Genomic DNA, 18,250 nt, shown 5'->3' with positions numbered 1-18,250 from the left:
CTACAATTATAATAAATATTGTGTTTGACAAGTTTTTTGTGCTGCCAAATATCTCATTTTGATTCCAGTTTTGATATTTTAATGGATATTTATAAATTACATTAATTGAATTATCACATTGTCGCATGTTTAACTAGCTCTATTGTGATGAACTAAACTAGCACCTCACTGTTAAAAGCTCGTTTTAATTTCAAGCATGTTTAAGTATTTATGGACATGAACAAAAACAGGAAATATATAAATTGAGATTTATTTAATTAATATAACAAATAAGGGGGAAAGAGTCATTTAAAGGCACATTCTTCTGGAAGCTCCTGATCCTGACGACACCAGCAGGAGACTAGCTGCAGACACCAGAGGATCACCTGCAACCAGGAGCAGCTAGTATCAGTAAATAAATAATGAAATCAGGGCAGTTTTAATGGGCTGAACACATTACAGAATAATTTTCTCATGGTATATTTTCATAACTTTATGCAGCAGACTAGCTTGAGCCCAGATCTCCTGGAGAGCTGCTATCCAGCACGTTTCAGTGGATTTTCCTGCTTTAACAGGTTAGATAAGCTGTTAAGCAGCTCAGCTGTTTGTTGCTGATTAAAACCAGGTGTGTTGATGCAGATAAATCTCTAAAACATGCTGAATACTAGCTTTTTAGGGCCATGGAGACAAACCCTGCAGCTAATCCAATGCTATGGCTAACGGCTACTTACGTTCAGAGATGGGTCTGTTGGGTCGGTTCCAGTAATTTCAGGCAACTCACAAGCTCAAAACAATAAGGCTCATGTCCGCTTGTCTCCTCCAAATAGACTTGGTCCCTTTCTTCTCGAGTGTCTGGGTAAGGAGGGGGAGAAACGTCCTCCACTTCTAATGACTGCTCAGAGTGAAGGGAGCTAGCTTCGTCTAGTTAGCCGTCTCTTCGTCACTGCCACGGCTCCGCCCTCTCGGTCCTCCAGGCAACGCCTACTAATGTTGCAGTTTTCAAAATTGATACGTGGGTGGGGTAAGACTCTGAGGCACACTTGACATGCACTTTAAGCTGCAGTTTTACAGACTTTAATAAACATAAACACAAATACAAACCAGACACTGAAAGCTGAGGTTGTTCTGAAAAAAGGAGCAGAGTTATAAACATTTTACACTTTTATTACAATTTTAAAGCCATAAAACAAACAAAAATACTTGTTATATTTATGGTCATAAGAGGGTTAAACGTGATAAATTTTCCACCTCCCACAAAGAGATGGTAAAAGTGAATATGAGAATAATTATATATGTTTTATTACTTTATTATGTATTTTTTATTATTGACTATTACTCCAAAGAGTTCAGATGAAGGCAACTGGACTTCTTTGGTTTCTTTAAAACATTTCACTTCTCCTCTGAGGAGCTTTGTCAGTTCTAACTGGAATATGGGAGAGTCAAGCTTATAAGCTGTAGCTGTCTGTTGTTATTTAAAGAGCAGAAACTACTCTGAGTACCCCGCCTCTCCATCTCCTGATGAGTCGTTAGCCTCTAATGGTGGTGAGTCATCGTGTTGATTAGATGCAGGAAGGTGTGACCTAGACTGAAACTGAATGAGATTAAAAAAAAAGTTCTAATCTTTTAAACAACGCTGTTGGTCCTCTTGGTCCTTGTTCTGGTTTTCTAAAACCCTGTGTTAAAAACCTTGGTGTGTTTTTAGATGGTTCTTTTAATCTTTACAGACAGGTGAGTGCAGTGGTCCAATCAGGTTTTTATCATTTAAGGCAGATAGCAAAGGTGAAGCCATACCTTCCTGCTAATGTCCTCGAACATGTCATCCACCTGTTTGTGTCTTGCCAATTGGACTACTGCAACTCCCTGTATTCTGGCCTGGACCAGTCCTCCCCACACTGGCTTCAGCTGGTCCAAAATGCAGCGGCTTGCTTGCTGAATGGAACCAGCAAGTGGGATCACATAACCCCGGTTCTGGCCTCCAGGGCCGGCTCTGGGTAATTTGGTGCCCAAGGCGAGAGTGCCCATTTGCCCCCCCCCCCCCCCCCCCCGCCTCTCACCCAAACCCAAGTCCACAAATTTGAAAAAGCAATTCCACAGTTATTCCTTAGTTACAAATTTTTTATTTTAGATATTCACACAGCAACTCTTTAAAGTCAACAGCCTGAAGAATAAATGTAAGCTTGAAAGATGAGTAACCTGGGAATATTACAATAACCGACAACTCAAAATGTTGTGCAAATGTCATTGGGGGGATGCAAAATCAAAAGCAACATTAAACTGTGCAATCAAAAGCAAAACTCAAATATCAAAGCGTCATCATAAAGAAAGTTCTACTTTCCATTTTGTTCAACTGCTGTGACCAGTCAGCAGGATCCATGGGGCCAGCAGCTCCTACATGTTCACAGACATCTGTTGAAGCTGATGATGGTGTCTCTTCAGACTGTTGGATTGGAGCACTGAGTCTGCTGGTGTTGTGTTCTTCTTCTGTGAGAAAATAAACACACACACACAAAGCAACTTAACCCTCTGATGCATGAATTAAGAACAGTGCCACTTTCACATTCAATATTCCTCGGTCATGTGCAGTGATGCTTTTCACTATTTTTAATATTACTGGACTTTTTATTTTATTGATCTTTTTTAATCTGTTCTATAAAAACATGAATAAAATTATCAAAAACAGGTGGAAGTGGGGAATATTTGAAAAAACTTATGTCTCACTCTCAGGTGCTCTTCAGCATCAAATACATTGTAGAATATGAGGAAGAAGAACCGGTGATCTGAGGGCAGGGGTGAGGAATGAGCACCACCTCACCCCTGCCACATGGACCTCAAGGGATAAACCATCAACCCTGCTCATTTCCTCGTAGGGTCGTGCATAAAGACAGTGGAAGGGTTAAAGCACTAAATTTACCTACCCTACAGCAAAGTAGGGACTGAAAGGTGCAGTAGCCATGCACCTATCACTGATGGAAGTATTGTGCAGCGAGAGGAGCAGCATATAGAAGCTTGTTGAAGTCTTCAAGACAACATGCCATATACAAATATTGCAAATATCCCAAAAAAAGGATGTGCAATAAGTGTGAGTGTAAATGCAAGACTTAAAAAGGTTTGATTGGTGGAGAGTATCCTAGTATTTATAGTCCAAAAGCTGGTCTGATGATGTGGATTGCGGATGCCGATGGATTGTACTCTATGATTAGATGTAAGCTTGTTTTTCAGAGTGGGAGGGGTCAGAAGCAATCTCTCTGGCCTGTCTCAAGGTCCTGGTGGTGTATAAATCCTGGCAGCTTTCAGCCAATCACCTTCTCAGCAAAACTGATGGCCATCCTTTGTCTTTGGCTGTGGCAGCAGCAGAACCAGACTGTTGTGGAAGAAGTGACGAAAGATTCAATGAAGCAAAGGCACCATTACTTTTTTCTGTGGTTGCAACAGGAATATCATCCAATGCTGTGCTTATACTTGACATGAAAACTCCCCATTTGGAGCACCATCACTTGGTACTTTAACGATTTTAGTTTCCTGTAATTTTATTTCATGCTGTTATTTATATATTGTTGCTGACAATATTAACACCTTTTATCACACTAATCAAAGTATTTAACTGTGACAAAAATTTTATCATGCGATAACACATTTTTAGTCTGTCGCTCTACTTAACATGCATTCTGCATTTGTACATAATAACCATCAAGCACATCGGTGTGATACAAGAAAGGAATTTATAAACTTCTGAGTGGAAAAATACACTGTGTGAGGACATTTCTCCTCTGTGACAGAGTGAAAAAGTGGATAAGTCCACAGGCGTCTCTGCGTGAGCGAAGGGCTAAGGCTCCCTCATGGTGCATGGTGGCATCTCTTCCTGCAACATAAACATAACATATTGGTGAAAACAATGCAGGACCTAGCCTAACTCGATTAGAAATAAACAAGGATGGTTTAATACAGTAAAATAACCAATGTCACTTAAGGATTAGGTCACAGATGCATCCACATTCAGAATGGAGTGTGGCAAAAGATGCTGGTTATATCCAGCAAGTTGGGTTTGAACTTTGAAGCAAGTACTACAAGAAAGGAAGCTGTAGAAGGTACACAAGCAGGTGAAAACAGGAAAGACAACAAAAGAAAAGCGTAATGAAAAGGGCAATAAGTAGTCAGCACTACCAGTGTTCCACTGCAACAACCAGCTGTAAGAAACCAGCAAAGGAAGTTGGAATGTTGTTCAGAAAAGCCAAATACTGGCGTCATTAACAGATAAAGAGGAGAAAAACAATGTTAAAAGGAGTGAGAGGTGAGATGAGGACAAGCAGTTATGGATGGTGGATGTTTGAATTTGTGATTCTTTGTAATGAATACTTCAGTTTCTTCTTTAAAGGTAGCAATAATCAAAACAATGTTTTTGGTGTTTTTCATGGTTTTATAAAGCTAGAATGTACAGATGGTTAACAAAATACTTAATGAATGTTACGACCACAGCCCTTTTTGCTCCCTGAAGGCTCCCACCTCTGATCCCGGACCATGGACTGCGCCAAAGCTGGAGTCACTCAGCCAGGCTGCATTCCCCTGATCAGCCTCTTCCTCTTTAAAAACAGCCAGCTGCAGATCATCAGGAGGAGAAGAGAAGTGTTTGGTTGTTGCAGTAGCTTGTGCTCTCTTCTCTCCCCTCGGTTCTTGACATTGTTCTGAAATTTGTGATAAGCGTCTAGATCAGTGGTCCTCAATCGGTGGCCCGCGGGCCCCCTCTCTGTGGCCCCCGAACCCCGCGCGCACCGTGTTTGAGAGGGATGTTACAACTAGAAACAAAGTTTTGCATACGCAAGAGGGTTAAGGTTGGGATGGGGGTGAGGTGAAGGTTAAATAAAAAGAGGGTAAAGGTCAGAATTTGGTGAAATCTCCATTTTCCCACAGCAGTCAGAAAACTACACTCTGGAGAGCGTCGCCTCCTGACAGGTGTGTCGGAAACAAAGACTTGGTTACCCAGCGTCCTTTTTCAAGGGTTTGGGTGTGAGAATGTGTTTGTTTATTACCCCCTCTTACCTCCTTTTGGGTCAATTTCAGTTGAGTGTTATTATCTCCCTTTTAGGTTAAAGTAAAACCTTCAAAGAAACCTTTTTGTTAATTAAACATTTGACTCGTCCTTTTTTATGTTAGCTCCTACTCACCTGCCTAGCTGAGCCTACAGAGGGGGTGTAACAATGAATATTAACTGTTTATCTTTAAAACAGCGACATGAGAAACTTTCAAAATTGAGATCTAATACATTTCTAATTTTGGTAAGGTTAGAATTTTTATCATTGTAGTTCCGGGCGTAAGTCATTCATTCATTGTTTCATATTTTACTTTCAGTTTAAATCTTACAACAGAAAATTACAGCACTGAGTTTGTCGCTGTGGTTGTGTCCTTGGGCAAGACACTTAACCCTCTTCCCTGCTAGTGGTGGTCAGAGGGACCGGTGGTGCCTGTGCTCGGCAGCTTCGCCTCTGTCGGTGCGCCCCAGGGGAGCTGTGGCTACATCGTGGCTCATCCCCACCAGAGCGTGAATGTGTGTGTGTGAATGACTGATTGTGTTATAAAGTTCCAAGAATCTAGAAGGCACTATATCAAATTACAGGCCATTTTCAAGAAGTAGAACTCAGTCTTTCCAAATTGGTTTCAACAACAGTTGTCTTTTGACATTGGTGGCTTTCCAATCTGTTTAAAAACAGTTTTAGAACTTGATCATTGTTAAGCTTTATTTAATTTATTTAAACCTGTTTTGTCTTCTAAGTAGCTGGGCAGAATGACAGAAAGGGCCCAATAAACAGTACACTTGGCCAGCCTTATGAAATGGAGATGTGCATGCCAGGGAGTTAAAAAAAATAAAAATAAGGTGAAAGCTCGGTCATGTGTCTCTGATCTGCTGCAACAAAATAGGTGGACATTGATCTTCCTTTTATGGAAGAAAAAGGGTCGGACTAATCTGCTTACACGCGCTGCCGACCACACTGATTAATCAGGGATTAAATATGCACTAGGTTGCACAAGAACATTTTAGGGGTTGCTTTTTTAAGAGCCACTGTGCATCTCCAGACAGCAATTTAGTGCTTAAGCTTTGCTGGCCATGCTGGATGGGAAATTATAGAGCCAGGAAGCTGAGCACTGAAACATTAAAGTGCAAACCTCAGAGAGTCTCACTGGCAGTCAGAAAGCCTGAGTCCATGAGTCGGGGCAAAGTGGAACGTGTGGAACAATCTGAAAGAGGGCCACATTAGAATCATTATTTATTTTGTTTTAGTTTCAACTTAAATGATAACCACTGAGCCCAACATGAACAATCAATGCTGCTGTTAGATCAAAGGGGCTTTCAGACCAAGGTCAAGAACCCAAAACTGCACTTTAAACCCCATTGATGATGTAACTTTACAGACTTGTGCCTGTCAGATGTATACAGATGTTTGTAATGGTGTTGCACAAGCAACCTTGTGATCTTGTTGCGGGAACCACTGTGCAGCTCAGTTTCCAACATCTGAAGAAAGACCCCATAGGACTCTTTCTTCAGCTTGACAGCATCCCTAACTGCCGGTGTCCACCAGCGGGTTCCGGGATTGCCACGGCACCGACAACCCTGCAGCCACAACTCGGGTCAGCCGCCTCAACAATGGAAGCACGGAACAGGACCCACTCTGACTCAATATCCCCCGCCTCCCCCGGAACATTTTGGAAATTCTGTCAGAGGTAAGAATTTAACTTCTCCTGACAGGAGACTCCGCCCTCACAATATGTTTGGGTCTGCCAGGTCTTACCTGCATCCTCCCCCACCATCGGAGCCAACTCACCACCAGGTAGAGGGCAGTTGACAGCGCCGCCCCTCTCTTCACCCAAGTGTCCAAGACATACGGCCACAGATCAGATGAGACAATAACAAAGTCGATCATCGAGCTGGGACCTAAGGTTTCCTGATGCCAAGAGCACATATGGACACCTTTATGTCTGAACATAGTGTTCATTGTGGACAATCCATGACTAGCACAGAAGTCCAATAACAAAACACCACTCGAATTCAGATCAGGGGGGCCGTTCCTCCCACACCTCTCCAGGTCTCACTGTCGTTGCCCACGTGAGCGTTAAAGTCCCCCAGCAGAACGAAAGAGTCACCAGAAGGAAAGTTCTCCGGCACCCCGTCCAAGGTCTTCAAAAAGGGTGGGTAGTCTGAGCTGCAGTTTTGTGCATAAGCACAGACCACAGCCAGAACCCGTCCCCCCACACGAAGGAAGAGGGAGGCTACCCTCTCATTCACCGGGGTAAACCCCAACGTACAGGCACCAAGATGGGGGGCAACTAATATGCCCACCCCTGCTCGGTGCCTCTCAGTGGGAGCAAATCCAGAGTGGTAGAGTGTCCAACCCCTCTCAAGGAAACTGGTTCCAGAGCCAGAGCCATGCGTTGAGGTGAGTCCGACTATATCTAGTCAGAACCTCTCAACCTCACACAGCAACTCAGGCTCCTTCCCCACCAGAGATGACATTCTACATGCCAGCTTCTGTAGCTGAGGATCAGACCGCCAAGGTTCCTGCCTTCTGATACCACCCATCACAAATTGCACCCAACCCCTTTGGCCACTCCCACAAGTGGTGAGCCCATGGGAAGGGGGATCCATGTTTACTCTTTGGGCTGTGCTGATATATATATGCCGTAAATCCTCTAGTACAGGCCGGTATTCAATTAAAGGCCGGGTCTCCAATTTTGACCGGTGTCGGAGTCGGCGGAGGTGAATAATGGCCGGTCTCTTATTGTGGCTGGGTGGAATGTGGTAACAAGCAAGTACGGGGGGCGGTTGTGTCATCGTCTCACTTTTGATTTGCCAGTGATAGACCGCGAGGGTCACTTTAACCGTGCGGAGATGAAGAGGAGGCGAAAATTTGATATCAAGTTCAAAGAGAACGGGAGGGGGGGGGGGGGGGGGGACGCGCTGTGCCAGAGCGTCGGTACTGACACGCGATCGTTCATGTCGGTTCATTTCCTTTGATGTTTTCTGTCTTTTATTTGCGCCTGATGTGTTTCGCTGCTGTGGAGCGGGGCACATCACCTTGTCCTCCGACGCACCGATCACTGATGCGGCCGCCAAGCAGGGAGCACTCCGCTGTTTTTGCGGTCGGTAGATCTGCCTCCTGAGCATGGCCACAGTAACAATCAGGTGTCGCCACCTCAAAAACTAATTTAACACGCGATCGTTCATGTCGGTTCATTTCCTTTGATGTTTTCTGTCTTTTATTTGCACCTGATGTGTTTCGCTGCTGTGGAGCGAGGCACATCACCTTGTCCTCCGACGCACCGATCACTGATGCGGCCGCCAAGCAGGGAGCACTCCGCTGTTTTTGCGGTCGGTAGATCTGCCTCCTGAGCACTGTCACAGTAACAATCAGGTGTCACCAACTCAAAAAATTATTTAACACGCGATCGTTCATGTCGGTTCATTTCCTTTGATGTTTTCTGTCTTTTATTTGCGCCTGATGCGTTTCGCTGTGGAGCGGGGCACATCAACTTGTCATCCGGTGACGCACCGATCACTGATGTGGCCACCAAGCAGCGAGCACTCCGCTGTTTTTGCGGTCGGTAGATCTTTTAGAACTGCAGTTCAAAGGTAACTCATAAGGTGAATATATATGAACCCAGGTAGCAGTTTCTCTTTAGGATTGAGAGGAGATGCAGGAAGATAATAAACAGGCAGGACAGAAAAATAGTCAAATAAAAACAAGTTAGTTTTTGTTCCTGCTGGTTGCAACAAACAGACACCATTGAAGGTAATCAGAAGTGAGGAACAGAAAATGAAATAATTATTTTAATGTTTAGAGCAGCAGGAACACTGAGAGGCTGCGGGCGCATCAGTGAGTTTGCGGCCGCTGCGCAGAGGGAGGGGGAGATGGCTGAAGCAGAAACTACTGTTGTTAAAAGAAATGTGTTTAACTTTGAAAATGTGTGCACAATTTTAACTGTCAAAAACTCCAGCGAACCATTAGTTCATTTTGCTCAAATAGAAATAGAGGCATGTCTCTAATACTGGCCCTCCTTCCAATAAAGGCCTGGAGCTTGATGAGCTTGAGTCAAATACAGGCCCGGGCCTGTATTAGAGGATTTACGGTATATATATATATATATATATATATATATATATATATATATATATATATATATATATATATATATATATATATATATGTGTGTGTGTGTGTGTGTATTTATATGTATACAGTGATCCCTCGTTTATTGCGGTAGATGCGTTCCAGACCTGGCCGCGATAGGTGAAAATCCGAAGTAGGGACACCATATTTACAGTACAGTAATGTAATGTAAGTTGCAGTGGGCAGCACGGGCAGAATATCTTGCCCTCCAGTCAGAACCCGAAAACACCACCAGTAGGCAACGACTTATAAAATGATACACTTTATTACACGATCAACAATAAGACACAACAATAAAACACTATGGCCCAAGCCCTCTCTCATAAAACCAGTTATCCAGCATGAGTCACACAAGCAGCGGTACTTAGCTGTCTCAGATGCAGTGACCCCCCTCCCCAGGGTCTGAGCTTCCAACGCCGTCCAACGTCCCGGGGTGCAGCTTGCGAGGACGGTGGGTAATTCCACAGCGTAAGACCAACTGCCAAAGTCCGTGGTGGCAGATATCGGCGTGGTCTCGGCATCCCCTATGCCCAGCCCTCGCTACCTAAAGAAGGCAACCAGCCTTCCCTCCTGACACTGGAACGCTGCATGCCTGTTTAACTGTCTTCGTCGCCGGCAGCCCTAACCGACTGCGAACGACCCCACCCCCCAAACTGATGAAAAAAAACAGGAATTTCTTGATATTTCGCATAGAAAAATGCCGTGAATCGGTGAAAAATACCGCAAATCGGCAAATTTCCCTTGAATAAGGCTCCAAAGAAAAAATCTGCGAAGTCGTGAATCCGCGATAAACGAACCGCGAAGTAGTGAGGGATCACTGTACACATATATACATAAATATAAATATATATAATACATATATATATATATATATATATATATATATATATATATATATATATATATATATATATATATATATAATATAATACATATATATATATATATATATATATATATATATATATATATATATATATATATATACACACAGAGAGAGAGAGAGAGAAGAGAGAGAGAGAGGTGTGTATTTATAGATATATATTTATAGATATATCTCCAAAAGTTGCATTAAACCAGTCATGCTGGTACATGGTAAACCTCCTAGGAAATATATTGTTTCAACAACAGTGAGTGGCTGAACTTCAGCAAAGTAACGAACAAACCAAAATGAAGTTGTGTTGCTCAGGTAAGAATGTGCTGCCTCCGGATACTTGGACGTGTCTGCTCCAATTCCTGTGCTCAACACTGAGTTGTGTGAATTCTGCATTAGTGGCCCTGTTAGCATTCATGTGTGTTTTTACACACCCATGGGCATGTGTGTGTGTGTGTGTGTGCATGTGTGTGTAGGTGATGGAGAGTCTACTCTGGCATGAAGGCAGAGGGAAATGCATCACTTTCAATAACAGTGCTTAGAGTTGGTATGGAGGGAGGGGAGGGTTGCCCAGCCTTGAGGGGCTAGTAGGTGGACAAATGCATCACAAGCTCTTTCCACAGAATCAACAGACAGCAACCTTTTGCTCATATAAAGATGATAATGAATCAGAGCTGAGATGGATGTCAGGGAGAAGCACTTCCTCCCGCCCTGCTCTCTGGCCCAGCAGGTGGTCTCTAGCTTGTTCAATGTTTGTCTCCTGGCCCTGGCTGTATAGCATGAGTCATTGCCACAACATGAAGAGCAAGACAGATACAGCCAGGGCGGATGCAATAACAAACACACATCGACTGTGTGTTTATATCAGGAGCTCTTCCTAAAGAACACAGCTGCTCCCAGAGGAACTAAAGGCATTCTGGGAGCGCCGTCTCCTCTGCAGTTGCTGCACTGCTGAATTTCAGCAACAGAGGCATGAATAAATTGAAAATCAATCGGGCTTCATGGTCTGACGGTGCAGGGCTGTTTCCCCAATTACAGCCAATGTTCCTCTTCGTTGGTGGTGCACATAAGCTCTTTACCAAGTCACCTGACATTTAACAGAAAGGCTTTTGGTGCGGCCCAGTGTGGGGTCCCATGTCATGACGTGTAATTTTTACTCTGAGTGACCTGAATTGATCTCCTGTCAGGAAGAAGATCCAAAAATTAATGCTTTCTTCTCATAGTACAATAGAGGTGTACTAAAATGAGGTTTTTTTTTTTTTTTTTTACAAACAAGAAGGTGAGTTCCCAAGTAACAAACTAAAACTAGGCCCAACTTTATTTTCAAAAGTCAACACTGAAGAACAGAAGCTTTTTTGACATGTGGCCTAAATTTTATTTGGTTGTAAAGAGAGGATGGACTGATGTCATTAAAAGTGTTATGCTGTTATCAGTGTGAGTGCACACATGGATTAAAGACAGATTAACTGTGTGAAACTAGAAAAGTTATCCTGCAATTTTCTGAGGAATATTACCAAAACCATCACAAAACATACAATTAGAACTACTACTAGTGAAACAAGATGTTTTAACAGTTTAACAATGAGAGAAAAACAAAAAAAATGTGATTTAAAAAAAATTCCAAGTCAGTCAGGTAACCAATTGTAAACCTAGATTTGTCACGGTGATCATGTAACAGCAGTGTGATAATATCTAAACACAGACTGAGGATAGAGGATGGCATCATCTTTACTTAAATGTAGCCAAAATAATTGAAAGAAATCCCTCTGAGGACAGATCATCAAATGTTTGTTTTTCTGATAACGGGCAAACTTTGCCAGCTTCAAAGTGGCCTCGACAGCAGCAGGGAGATTACTCTAGCGTTTCCATCTGTGATGCAGAAAACAGTTCAAGTAGCTGCTAAAATACAGCAAATGGCATGGCTGTTTGAATTGGTCCCGAAGTGCATCTCTTCAGCTGCTCCCAGCTGAGAAAAATGCCTCTGTTTCTGGCCTAATTTCACATGGAGTACACTGCAAATGGGCTCATTTCTGTTAGCAAAGCAGTCCAAATATTCTCTTTTCAAGTGTTCTTGTGATTCGGCATAATAGTGTTTCAATGGCAACGTTAAGATGGTTTTTAAGAGTCAACTGAGAATGTCTATCAGGTCTAAATGCTTGTAACAATGATTGTTTTTCTACTTGCGTCTTCAAAATGCAATGAAAGCTGAGATTGCATTGCTTTGTTTCGCTGTGGTTTCCAACAACTTCATCAAGACAACAATGGACTTTTCAAGAAAATAACTCCTCCAAGTAATCTTTGCCCTCTGTTCAGTAGCCGAGTTTGATCTGAGAAAATGACTGTTGATTATTTCTTTGTTGTTGTAATGATGCTTCTTGGAAGGAAACCTGATACTGTTAAAGAACCTGTTAATTCCCCTAAATGTAGCCAAATTCGTGAGGAAATGTGTGTTGAGTAGCAGAGCCCTAACCCTACAGCCAGGGGCGGCGTTAGGCCCGGCTACTTGGGCTGAAGCCCCGGATCTTTCATGATAAGCCCCGGATCTAAATCGCGGAAGTAACATGCAGTACCAAAGTCCAACAGAGAGAGCGCAGCTGGCAGTAGTTTGTAAAGTCCCATTTAGTCGTCACACACACAGGTGTGTGGTGAAATTTATTCTCCGAATTTGACCCATCCCCTGAGTTGCAGACACGCGGCGCTCGCTTGGTTTAACCCCCCAATCCAACCCCTTAATGCTGAGTGTCAAGCAGGGAGGCATTGGGTCCCATTTTTCTCAAATTCTTTGGTATGACCCAACCAGGAGTCGAACCCTTGATCTCCCGATCTCAGGGCGGACACTCTACCACTAGGCTACTTAGTCGGTATTCAGTTTACCTGAGACTGAAGAGAAGCCCTTCAGCAGCTGGCTTCTGCAGTCTCTGTCTGAAACGCATGAGTGAAGATGGACATAAGGACGTTTTTTTAGACCAAAAGTACAACGACAGAACCCCAGCTCTGATGAGACTGGTGTTGACTCAGGTTTGTGAGTCTTATTTGAAAATACTTGTTGTGCTGCTGGTTTGCCTAAAGTTAGCTTACTATCAGGTAAAGTTGTTGGAGAAAGAAAGGGAATATTCACTATCATCTCACACTAAACACTAACAGGAACAATACTCTGCCCTGAATATGCTGAATATGTAGCTTCAGATTAAACATTATGTGGTACAAGATATATATATATATATATATGATGTTGACTAGTGCGTGTCACGTGTGTGCGCGCATGCGTGTGTGTGCGCGTGCGCGCGCGTGTGTGTGCGCGTGCGCGCGCGTGTGTGTTAAGCCCCGGATCTTCTTCAGTCCTAAATCCGCCCCTGCCTACAGCCATGAATGACTCCCCAGTCGTCTAATGTCAAACAGCTTACTCTGCAATTGATTCTTGTTTGTTGGATTGTATGTTTGCATTCTGAAAACAATTCATCTTTACTATTTAACTATTTATACATTTTACAAACATGAGACTCAGCAGCGTGTGGAAGAAACAAGCACAGCTCTCTCAGAGCAGACGTATGCTGACTGCTGTGGCAGGGTCGATGCTTACAGGTGCTACTAGTTTAGCGCCAATAAGGCACTCTATTGTGAATACCCTATGAACCAGAAACTCAATACAATATTTACAGTGCGCATTCAGACCTCCATCAATTTTTTACAATTTGTTATATTTCAGCGATTTGCTCAAATCAATTCAATTCTTTTTTTCCCCTCATTAATGTACACACAGAACCTCATATTGACAAAAAACACAGAATTTTAGAATTTTCTGCAGATTTATCAAAAACAGAAAAACTGAAATATCACATGGTCCTAATCTTCAGACCCTTGGCTCAGTATTTAATAGAAGCACCCTTTTGAGCTAAAACAGCCATGAGTCTCCTTGATAAAGATGCAATGTTTCTTACACCTGGATTTGGGGACCCTCCACCATTCCTCCTTGCAGATCCTCTTCAATTCTGTCAGACTGGATGGTGAATGATGGTGGACAGCCATTTTTAGGTCTCTCCAGAGATGCTCAATTTGAGTTTAAAGCTGCGGTACGTAAGTTAAAATTCTTAAATAACTTTAAAAATCCTTAAATTTGACCATCTGGCCTTGTTCTATGAGAAATATTTTATTTTATTTTATGGGTCGTTGGGTTCCAGGCTCGGCCAACTAGGGGGTAGGAGGCTGCGGGCGGGCCTGTAGGCTTGCCGTCGATATTTCTCAGGACTCTGCCGGCTGCTGGTTGTGCTCCCCGGGGCGATCCTCTGCACCTCTCCAGAGGGGGCCGGGACTTCTCTGATTACAGTCTCCCTGGGGTCCCTGCGCTTTGGGGCAGCTCCTGGATCGGTGCCAGTACCGTTTCAAAAGTACCGGTTTGGCACCAGTATCGGATAAAACCTAATCAATACCCATCCAGCAGAAGGGTCCGTACAGTGATTTTGTCTCATTAAAAACGTACATTTTTTTTGCTGATTAGTTTGTTGCTACAAATACCTGCACGTCTCATTTCAGATAGACATCACGGAGCTGGAGGCTGTGATCAAAGAAGGTGACCAAAGATGAGTCGTACATCACGGTGACCAAAGATGAGTCGTAGATCACAGAACTTCAAACCATGATGATAGACAACGCTTAACTTCCTCGCCGCTACAAACCAAGGCCTTAGGATCTAAGAAGTTACTGTTTGTTTTCCGGAGTCCTGACATCAATGGGCTTAAGGTGCTGATGAAAAATATTCTGTCTTATGTCTCCCCTATTTATTAATCATTGTTATCTTTTTTTTTTACAGGTCAAGCTTTGATACAGAAACAGGTTTTGGGAACATTAAATAAAAACAAAACATTGTCAGTTTTCACTGTTAGTAATTATGTGTAAAATCTAAACATATGTTTGAAATGGTAAAGATTAGTCATATCAAACAAACAATAGTGTAAACTACTTATCAGTAACAATGTTGCTAACAATCTTGGTATAAATCCCATTGGGGTCAGGGAATTTGTGCCTCATCCTCCAGACTTGAATTACTACTCTGTGGTCTCCACCAGGTTTAACATTGTAAGAAGTACGGAAAAACGATCTTTTGTCTTCACCAGGGTCAGGCTCATCAGACAGTGCCCTGGCCAAGTGAAGAAGCTCGTTTTTAAGCATAAACTCCTTGTGTGGGACACATATGAAAATGCAGTACTTCCCTTTTCTTCACTGGTTTCCTCCTGTTCCCTCTGTAAGTGGTTTTTATAAACACCGTGGATCTAATCCTGCTAATTTACGTCCACCAACTCCAGCTGTTTCTGTAGGTTCTGATTCCTCCACTTCACTCAGCATAGCTCTGTTAAATGTTCGCTCTTTTAACAACAAATCCTTCCTGCTTAATAATCAAATTCCCTCTGAAAGCCTGGATTTTCTGAAGTTTGTAAGTAAGTAAGTAAAAGTTTATTTATATAGCGCCTTTCACAGATATAAATCACAAGGCGCTGTACAACATGATAAAGATCAGGGCAAATGCCTCTAACCAATAAAAACATCAGAAAAACAATAGCAGTGATAAAATAGAAAATAAAATCATGAGTATAAACAAAGTGAAGGTGTGAACCCGAAAAGCCATCTTTTTGAAACAATCAGGGAGGGAACACCTGGATGAAAAGGTGAGTTTTTAGATGATTTTTAAAGACCTCTACAGTGTTAGAGAGACGAGATTAGAAGGTAGACTGTTCCAAAGTCTGGGTGCAATAGTCTGAAAGGCCCTGTCCCTTTTGGTTTTCAGTCTGGTTCGAGGAACAGCAAGGAGGTTTTCAGATGTGGATCGAAGGTTCCGAGAGGTGGTGTGTGGGGATAAAAGCTCAGTTAGGTAGCTTGGAGCCTGGTTGTTAAGAGCTCTATAGGTCAGGACTAAAACTTTAAACTGTATTCTATATTCTATCGGGAGCCAGTGGAGGGACTGTAAAACTGGAGTGATGTTTGGCAGCAAACTGCCAAACTGTAAAAGTGGTACTGTACAACTTTTACAGTGGTACTGTAAAACACTACTGGTACTGTACTGGTACTGTATTTTAGTTTTACAGTAATTGAGGCCATACCGTAAAATAACAGTAATAGAACTGTAAAATAACAGTTATGGTACTGTATAAATTAAAATGAGGTATAGGACCACTACTGTAAAAAACTGTTTCTTACAGTACAGTGTTGTACAATATTTTGGTTCATACTTGTAGACTGTTTAATAATAATTAAAATTGTAATAAAATAATTTAAAAGTTTAATGAATGGTCTTAAAGTTTTCCCAAATTGACTTAAACAATTATATTAAATCAAAACAAACATCTCTTACAAAACATAGGATTCTTTATTTCTAACACCTCAAACGTAAAAAACATCAGAGGTTATATTATGTAGAAAAAAAATCTCATTCAAAATATTAGAAATTCACCTCAAATCATTACTGGAAAAAATAAAACATTTTACAGTTTATAGAACCTCAGAAACAGGCAAACTAACGTTTACTCATTAACTTTGAAGTATTACTATTATAAGACATATGGTGTATTGATTGGCTTATAGTTTGTAAACAGTAACTAACACGAGTAATTGTTCAGTACACAAAGTTTCTTTGAAGGGATATTCCACCCATAAATGAACTGTAGTCTTTTGTTGTATTCCCCAAAGTTAGGGAAAATTATTTTGTAACCAGCTCAGTCATCCATTTCTGGCAGTGTTAGCTTTAGCTTAGCATACACAATGTAAGTGAATGTTAACAGCTTGCATTTACTGTGAAAAAAGTCATGAATATTACTCGATAATAATCCTAATTTTTCTTGGAGACCTCAATAATCATAATGACTTCAACTGACAATAATAAAGAACACAAAGGGATTACAGGAGTTTATTTATAGCTGTGCTGTCGGCTAGCGCAGAAAGGCATAAGAGAATGACACTGCAGCCCAAAACTCATTGTTCTCATAATTCACGGGGTGAAATGTTGTAAATGTTATAAGAGTAAACTTTAAGTCAGCAAGCTGGGAGTTTTAGGGTCACTGCAACATGTTACTGTGCCTTTCAACGTCGGCTTACAGCGATGCTGTGTTGAGATGTAGCTCTAGGTCTAAACGGGCTCCTATTATTCCTTCGTGTTATTATTTTAATTTGCTGTTAATATTTATTACACTAAATGCTAGCCATTGACATTCACTTACATTGTTTATGATAAGCTAAAGCAAACAAAATACTACCAGATCGGGGGAGCAATCGGGCTGGTTACAAAATGTTTTTCCTCACTGATTTAACAGAAAAAATTTCAATGGATCAGCAATTGAAAGAGTAGAATACATTGCTTTTCACAATACAAAAACATTTGTTAACAATGTAACAGTGCAACATTTGCTGTTAGAAATCTGCTGCATTGAAACATATTACAATAACAAATTAATAAATGAATTAATAAACTAAGTAATAACAGTGCAATGGATAGTGCAATCTATGAGCATATGCTGCATCAGGAAACATACAAAACCTGCAGAACTGTAGTTCTCAAGAACAGAATGAAATAGTGCTTGTTTTTTTTTTTTTTTTTACTGAATCTGATGGGTGAAGAACCTGGCCAGAATGTTCTCCCCTCGTCTGATGCCCCAGTGATCCTAAAAAGGATAAGGAACATTTAAATGTACAGGTGAAACTTGAAAACTTAGAATTTGGTGTAAACTGTTCAACTTAATGGGGAAACTAATATATGAGACAGACTTGTTCCAAATATTTCAGCCTTTATTTTTTATATTAGTGATGATTATGATTTTCAGCTGATTATGGTTAGTATACATGCACAAATATAGACTATATATGTCTCGTACTTACATCGTTTTAATGTATATCCAAAAAATGTATTCTGATGGTACATTGTTTTAATTTTTTCTTTATCCTTCTGACAGCATGGCGGCACGCCACGGCAAAGTACACATAGCGGAAACCCTGATGCATCACTCAATCCAGCGTCTGTGCAAAAACTCACCGAGGAACTTCTATCCGCTGCAAATAACGCAATATATATATATATATTTTAGCAGAAAAGATAGACTGAAACAATACGCTAGTGGACCGAACTGAAACGGCTCAAACCCCCCCCCCCCCCCCCCCCAACTGTTACACCCCTAGTGAAGATAGAGTATCAAGAGAATAAAAATGTCCAACTTGATGTATATCAACCATACCCTAAAAATACATATCTCACCTATTCCAT

The sequence above is a fragment of the Nothobranchius furzeri genome, chromosome 4, assembly GCF_043380555.1.
Source record: "Nothobranchius furzeri strain GRZ-AD chromosome 4, NfurGRZ-RIMD1, whole genome shotgun sequence".
In the NCBI taxonomy this organism is placed as follows: Eukaryota; Metazoa; Chordata; class Actinopteri; order Cyprinodontiformes; family Nothobranchiidae; genus Nothobranchius; species Nothobranchius furzeri.
The sequence above is the reverse complement of the archived record's forward strand: the minus strand, read 5'-3'. Positions refer to the sequence as shown.